This window comes from Oryza sativa, chromosome 8 (assembly GCF_034140825.1).
Source record: "Oryza sativa Japonica Group chromosome 8, ASM3414082v1".
NCBI lineage: Eukaryota > Viridiplantae > Streptophyta > Magnoliopsida > Poales > Poaceae > Oryza > Oryza sativa.
In genome coordinates this window covers 11,491,239-11,499,709 of record NC_089042.1, presented here as the reverse complement: position 1 = coordinate 11,499,709, position 8,471 = coordinate 11,491,239, and positions in this window count along the sequence as shown.

Sequence of the window (8,471 nt, the reverse complement as noted above, 5' to 3'; positions counted from 1 at the left end):
GCTACTATATACAAGCTAGTCATGGTGATCTGGGCTAGCGACTATGGTAACCAAGCTGCGAGCCTTCTAGCCCCCATGAGGTCCCATGTTTTGGCCTCTTTGATTTTTTTTGGCAAGTTTGGTTGCTGAAATTTCCTTGACCTAAAAGGCCCTTTGATTCCCTTCCTTCCATAACTCCCAGGAGACTAGAAGAGGTAGTACACGGTCTACTTGTTTTACCATTGCTCTTGTGTTTGTGACCGGCTCCCACCACTCCTGCACTATCGTAGTGGGTTTCCACCGAGTAGGGCTTAGTTGCTCACAGGACATCCATGAGATGAGAATCTGATGAACCCTGAGCTCCACTCGAGACACTCAAGGCTGTTGTTGGCCCGATCTTTTGGTGAGTTGATGATAACTACGATTTGGGAGAAACGTTGACGACCCGACTACAACCGTACTAGACATTGTTGTGTTGAGCCTTAGCGATCGATACACCTCTCGGCGGGTTGTTGATCTTGCCGGTGCAGATCAATCTTATTCATGCAAGCAAATCGAAGAAACAAGCAAGAACAAGATAAAAGCAATCTGAATTGCAGATAGGAATTGAACCAATGATAAGTTGCGGTTCCATAACGAGCAAACCGATGATCTAATCGATCACGGGATTTAATCTAAACAAAACCCAAGAAACCCTGAAGGGGTACCTAGCTATTTATAAAGGTGGGAGGATGACCTAGGGGTTCCTAGGGTTGTGCTCCACCTGGTTGGGGCGCACCTCACATGGGCCCCACTTGGGCCGGGGTTCCTGATGAAATTACAAGCCCATAGGCCCATTACAGGTATCGCATCACCTTGTTTCTTCAATTGTTGCCAACTAGGATGTAATTTTGCAGTGAGGCTAGATTCATTGGAAAGAGGACACCGAGTGCGTTCCATCAAGTACTCAAGGGCTGAAAACGGAGTTCGTATGCATATTGGGTGGCCGTTTGAAGTCAGCAATGTAGCAGGTGGCTGTTGATGCAAAAAACACACACTGGCCTGGGAGATCTGGTTAACTGTAGGTCCTAAATCTTGCTCTTGGGTTCAAAGGCGTGCCAGTTGGTTTGATCCTATAACCAACAAGAAACAAGGAAAGAAATAAACGAGGTTAAATCCATAAACGATAGCCGATCGGCTAATGGCCGATGACATATCGTTTATCCTTAAGCCGATGTCATCTTGAATTCGATCGACAATGAAGAATAAAGCAAAACAAGATTAAATCTACTCGATCGGCTGTGGATATCAGAAATATATAATCTATGTCTTGAAATACATTTAACTCAAGTGATTGGGATAGATCAAATAGCTAGCATGCCGAAACAGTATAAATCACTTATATCCAAAAGTACTTCAAGATAGGGATTATATATACTCATAGCTTAGCCGATGAAGATAGATCTAATATGTATTGGCTAGTGCTCCGATACTTCTCTATATTAAGATATTAAAACAAGCAAAAAATACCAAACGATAGGCTTAATATATTTTAATGCACTAAGATCTTAAGATAAAGAGCGGATCTAGTGTATTAAGTAAACATATAGATGACATGATAACTGAATCAGGTAAGATCGGCTAAAACTCCGACACTATCTCTGTTGATGATCATAAAACAAGCCAGATATTGCGGTTCTAGATATTACTTAATAGATCGAACCTAACTGATGCAGCACTAAGCATAACGAGAATCAAAAGATCTAGGCAAGTTTATGACAACCTTTTAAAGATGACAGACATGTTATATAACCTAGATCAACATTGGCATCTAACCTTATCGGTCGCTTTCTGATGGTAGATGTCAGTCGATTCAAGGTTAGATGACAATATTGATAGAGATTATATAACATATATGATAATTCGACGATTTACATAAACAAGATTAGAGTGTCATGAAGATGTAAGCACTAATCCCGAGAACGCAAGCCGCCATAACAAGTTTTACCTCTTATCGGAGATCGAAACCGATGCAACCCAACTTGAAGCAAGAACTCGTCAAAAGTAATGGAATAGAAAAGGTGGCGATGCGCCGAAAGTGTTATTGAACTGTTGTTGTAAATTACATGGGATCAGGTTATATTTATACCCGAGATACATGACTGGTCCTTACCGGACACGACTCTTATCTCTAACAAACTCTAAGATACGAACAAGTTTTTACAATAGACTCTTGCCGAAGCATATCTCTAAAGAAACTATTTAAAATATCCTAATTAATAGATACAATTGCCTATCCGTGAGCTTATCTCCATCATGACAATCCTAGTGGAGACGATTATATAACCATCTCAACGAAATCGGCTACATCGACTGTCTCCTGTCTAACCCATGCCAGCCGATGCGATCTTCAGCTGATGCCTCTCGTAACCGATGCGCACTCTGTTTCCGGAAGACGATCCCCTACCAAATCCACTTCAATTCTGATGCCGAACTTAGTTCATGGCTCACCAAATTTGGTCGTTAACAGTGGCCGAATTGGATTCCAGCACTTGGAGGACTTGATCTTGATGTCTTCTTGTTGATCCATGATGTGAGCAATGGTTGTATCCTTAGTAGCCATGGTCACATCAGAATCCCCCAAATTCTCCTTATGTATCTACATCCTGCCAGTAGATGGAGAGCCGTCTCCAGCACTTGATGACATACTGGGCATATGGAGTTGTTCAGCCACCCTCGGGTTTCTAGTCTGTCCGAGGTCTAGACTTTGTTTTGAATCACTAGTTATGCAAAGGTCTAGCACTTACATAGGGCCCAAGGCTTCCAAATGAGAATGTCGAAGTTGACTTTTGTTGTACTTGGAAATTGTGCATTGTTAGCTGTTGTAGCTGTGTATTCACCATGGCTAGTTAGCTTCCAAGTAATCTTATCCTCTGTGCCATCCTCGAAGTGCACACCCTGAACAACGTTCCAAACAGTGACAAACTAGTCAATGAGCTCCACTATCCAACATGCACCGGCTAGTAGGTCGAGGTCGAGTAGCCATTGGCCAGTTTGGGCAGCATGCTGGAGCGTTCTACTATTCTTCCTGGAAGCACTAATGGGGCCGCACCCTTCAACCTTCTTCCCTGTAGCTAGCTGAGTCCAAGAACTTCATCTTTATTTCATCGCCTGTTGCTATTGTGGCTGCAGCCGCGAAAAGCAATTTGTCGGTGCCATCACACAATGTTTCTAACCCCTCCCAAGCCTTCTCTGGCGATTTCCATTCGTGCCAAAGTCACGTAGCCATAGGGCTCTTGTGAATTTCTTGAGATGCAAAATACCCAAGCCTCCTGAAGCTGTAGGAAGGCATGTACGTGCCCAGTTTATCTTGCACTTCCCTTCTATCAATGCTTTGCCTCCCGCCTAAAGGAACTCTCTCCTCTGTTTGTCCAAAATTTCCATGAATTCCTTGGTTTCCTTTAGAGCTGCTAGTAAGAAAATAGGTTGGGAGGTGAGCACCGATTTTAGAAGTGTTATCTGTCCTGCCACGTCTACATGTCTTCCTCACCATCCTATTATGCGACCGATGGATTTGTCATAGAGCGGTTGGAGGTTGGTCCTTCACAGTCTTACGGTGATCAATAGAAACCCTAAGAATTTCATCGGGAAGGGGGCTCTAGTTGCCGGTGTGCCATCTAGGATGCTGTCAAATTCTAGGGTGTAGCACCTTTGGAGCGACCCGCGACTTTTGCATGTTTGTGCATCAGCACGTTGCCTGTCCAAAATGACATAGCAGTTTTGTAAGGGCCTACACATCCTCCTTCTTGGGATTTATGAAGCTATATAGTCGGCGTAAATGGACGTATGGAGGAAAACGATTCTTCCTTGAAACTTGCTAACCATCTCTATTTCGGTAGCTTTGTCCAACATGCGTTATAATGGGTCAATCACTAGGATGAACAGTAGTGGGGATAGTGGGTCAGCCTGTGACAAGTCTCTGCCATGATGAATTGCCTTTCCAGGAATTCCTTTTAGGAGAACCTTGGAGCTGGAAGTGGATAGTAGCCTTGTTGTCCAATCTTGCCATTTTTGTGGAAAACCCCTATTTGGAGGGAGAGGAGGTATTTTCGCCTCACCAAGTCAAAAGCTTTGGAGATATCGAGTTTGAAGAGCAGGACCAACCTTTTGCTTCTGTTATGCTTAATTTCTCACCATGTTTTTGACATACATGAAGTTGTTGTGTATATTACGGCCATGAACGAAAGTAGTTTGGTTTGTTGAAATGGGTGAATGCATGAAAGGTCGTAGTCTGATGGCCAGAACTTTGGAGAAGATCTTGGTGAAGCCATGGACCAGGCTTATCGGCTTGTAGTCTCCGACTCCCTCTGCACTGTCCTTTTTTGGGATAAGGCCCAATTGGGATTTAGCCCATGTGGCTCATTGGAGCTGTGTGCGCATGTTTAATACCACCTTGCTAATTTAGCAAAGGTGAAACGAACTTATATGAGCTTGTTCCTCCAACCATACCACTCCTGGGTTAATTCTTTTACACGAAACGAGGACGAAAGTGTAAGTGAGGTGGTATGTGTAAGTGGACCCATCCATCGGATGTGCTGGGCTACGCGGCTGTGGAGGGCGCGCTGTTATATTAGGTGTGCATGTCTAACATCATACAAGGCATTGAAAGCCACTACTACCTCATCCATGACGATGTTTCAGCATGACTTGAAGAACTTCCCTGTAAAACCGTTCGGCCCTAGGGCCTTGTCAATCAGCATTTCACTTATGACCTTGAGAACTTTCGTTTCGAAAAAGGATCTTCCAGGCTAACCATGTCTTGTTTTCTTGGCTCCGGTTCGCTCATTACTTGTTGAAGTGCTCAACAATTATTCGCTATGCATCACATCCCATCCATTTTGTTTATGTAGGTGGTAAATGCGTTTTTCCTTTTGCGCGCAAATGTGGATTTTCCTTTTGCGCGCATTTACTATATGGTGGAAGACGAGCTTTGTGTTTGCATCATCTACTTTGATATTGGTTAGTCGCGCAGCTCGCCTCTTCCTTGCTATTTCTACAACCGCGAGACCAAGAAGCCTTCACTTTAAGGTTGTGCGGAGCCTGAATTTAGCCTGAGTTAGGTCTCAGTGTTCACGAACCACCTCGAGTTGTTGGATGATGTCTAGCACCATATGAAATTTGAGCTTTGTTTTAGAGCAAATGTTCTTTGCCCACCTTTTTAGGACTAAAGTTGTGCGACTCAATTTATCTATTAGGCGGTGCAGGGGTTTGTGATGTGTTGTTTGTTGGCTCCATGCGCACCTTTTTACTTTCTTGAAGCCTGTGAACTTTACCCATAAGTTTTTAAATTTAAAGATACTTGGCTTCCCGGGGTGTCTAGGATTTTAGAGGAGTACGCAGTGGTTAGATGTGCTGGAGGATAGGGCGTGGATAATGTGGTGGCCGAAGGAGAAGTCCCGTTCCTCATTGTAGAAGAACATGTCTAGCTTAACAAGGGCCAGCCGATGCCTCTCATTTCTCCAGGTGTATTTTCTTTCTATTTTGTAGATGGATCTCTTTTAGCTTGCAGTGGTTGAGGGCAGCGCGGGACCAACTCGTTCATCTGAGATTGAGGTTGGTATTGTTCTATCACTTTCTCTATAGATCATGTTGAAGTAGACGATGAGTAGCCAAGGATTGTCGTCCTCTGGTTTTAGTCTCCTGATTTATTGCAGGAATGTCTCTTTTTCTCTATATGTCTCATGGGTCTATAAATCGCCGACAGAAGAAAGCTGGATCCACTATTCAGAAGTATAACTTTAGCTGTGAGGAAGAAGCACCTGTGAGGAAGAAGCACCTCAATTTGATATCTTGCACTTCAATGAAACTAGAGTTCCAAAATAGTAGAATTCCCCCTCTTATGTCTCTTGTTGGTTTTATTGCGTGACTATGTAGTTTGTACCCTCCTAGGTCCCTTGCGAGTCCGTCGTTAATTGCCTTTAGTTCTGTCTCATGAAAACATGCAAGGTCGTGCAGGACGTTTCCACCATAGGCTTGTGGACCACACTGCACTTGGAGGCTGAATTTAGTCGTTGAATGTTCCAGCTAAGAATGTCAATGGTTTACACTATCATGGATGAAGGGTGCACTCTTTTGGTGATGGGCGGTCGGTACCGTTGGTGATGACAGTGACGGTGGTGCACTTGTTTTTGCGATGGGCGGCCATAGCCGGTGGCGACAACAGTGGTGATTGTGATCCCTTTGTGGTTGAGATTGCACGACTGTTAGGTGGACTAGTTGGGGCAGTCGGGTGGAAGGCCCAGAAGATGAACATTTGCATCCAAGGACATTCACAACGCGTGTTACATTAAAACATGCAGGGCATAGCAGCCAACAGTATAGGTTCATCTAGGGCATAAAGTTGCTTAGCAAAGTAGCGGAGGCAGGCGGTGTACGGCGGTGTGTCTCTCCTGAGCCTCCATTAGTTCGACCAATCCGATGCAGGTGCGGCGTCGATGACAATCCATTAGAACAAAGAAGATTTGAATGCACAACACGACCAGCCGAAGTCCAACACCTCAGAGGATGGAACATGTTAATACGTAATGTGTGCTCCATATGATTCAGAGGCTGGGGTTATTTATTTTATTATCTAAAGAAATTCTCTAAAACATGTATAAGCACAACAGAAAAATTCGAAAACAAAATGGCAAGCTACAGGAGAAGCATCAATTTTACATCTAGGGTCCAGGAAAGGTAGGAAAGCATGATTTCCTATTAATTTGTCCCCGGGAAGGTCAGGAAATCATGTTTACGAAATGACATGCATTAGCAGCACCCTAGGAAAGCTCTTATATATAGAGTAATTTTATAGTACTTGAGAAAATACCTTGAGGTATCTAAATTTCACATTAAAATTTTTGTACTAAATTTTACAATAGAAAATATGGTATCTTCTCAAGAATGATAAAATTGCTCATAAATATAAGATGAACACTCAGTCACCATAGGCACTTATAGCTAGGACGGTACATTATGGATAGATCGAAATCTTAATTAGGGGTTGACGCTTGTTCAATCGTTCTCTACCTAAACTGCATGATGTCATGCACTAGAAAGGATCAAAGGAAGAACTTCATGAAACGACTGAATCAGGACCCTTCCAGAATATTATTTTTTTTAAACTCATAAAACACTTTATCCTAACATAGTTGAGAAGAATGAACCCAGTACATCGCCAAACCGATATAAAGAAAAGCAACAAAGCATCCTAAACAAAAGGAAGGGTAACTGGACTAGGGAAACTAACTTCCAAATAAGACCAAATAAGACCGAGCAGCAGTAGAGGAGCTACGGTTCAAAATTCTCGAACAAAATAACCAAAATTTTGGTCATACCAATACCCGATACAAATGACTAACACGAAAGATTTGAATTCAAAAGCAAACCTACGAGGCACTGCGGTATTGCCGCGAGCTATGCTTGAGGCAAAAGCTGGTGTCATGGTGCGGTGTGGCCGCCGTCAAATAGACTGTACGTACCTACCGGCCCAAGAGGCGGACAGAAGAGAACACGAGAGAACAAAACAAAACAATCCCATCACGTAACTGAAAATATATAAGAGCACATGCATATGCGAACAAACAGCTCGCCGCGCGGCGCCGACACGTACGTCGCGCGCGTGTCGACGTGCCGTGCGCCGTGCCTTCCTTTTTTCTTTTCTACGCGGCCCTTGGCGCGCGCGGGGGCCGGGGCGGCGCCGCCGCCGCCGGCCGCTGCGAGGGGCACCATGCGTGATCCGTCGGGTCAAGCCGCGACCCACGGGAAGGCCACGCGACCCTGTCGTCGCGTCGCGCACGCGGCTGTCGCCGGTTGGCCCCGTGCTGGCTGCTAGCGGCGGCAGGGCGATGGGGGGAAAGGGAAAACACCGCGTCCGCTACTGGTCCAGATTGCAAGCTGTGCTCCTCGCCCGCTTCTGTTCCGGATTCCAGCTAGAGGACTCGCCTCGATTGGATTAACCTTTTCATTTTGTTCTGTGGGCTGGTTGATATAGAGCTTTCGGTACCTATAACTTCTATTAGAATAAAAAAAATCATATAAACAGTTCAGTGTTTCGATTAGAATTTATTAATCTACAGTTATAAATCTAGAAAATAAATTTTAAGCTCGTATATATCTCTATCAACGTGGGTTAGTTCTTTTTAAGAATCTCGATCCGGTGGACAAAATAGAGATTTACTATTATGGAAATGGAATGGTGTGCCGACATGGAGAACAAAACTAGATGCGGTGGTAGTGGGCAGAAACTCTCCGTTTTGGTAGTATAAGAGATAAAATCGATCATTCCTAGAGATTAACCAAAGGAAAAAGATCTGACAATCTATTCATCGTGGTGTCCAAATCATAAGGCTATCGTACAAAAGGCTCCATGAGCTTGCTATTTGTTAATTTTGGATTTTGGAGTTATCAACAAAATAAACTATAATCAGGACTCAAGCTGACTAGATGTTACTTGATACTCCCTCCGTTTCGAA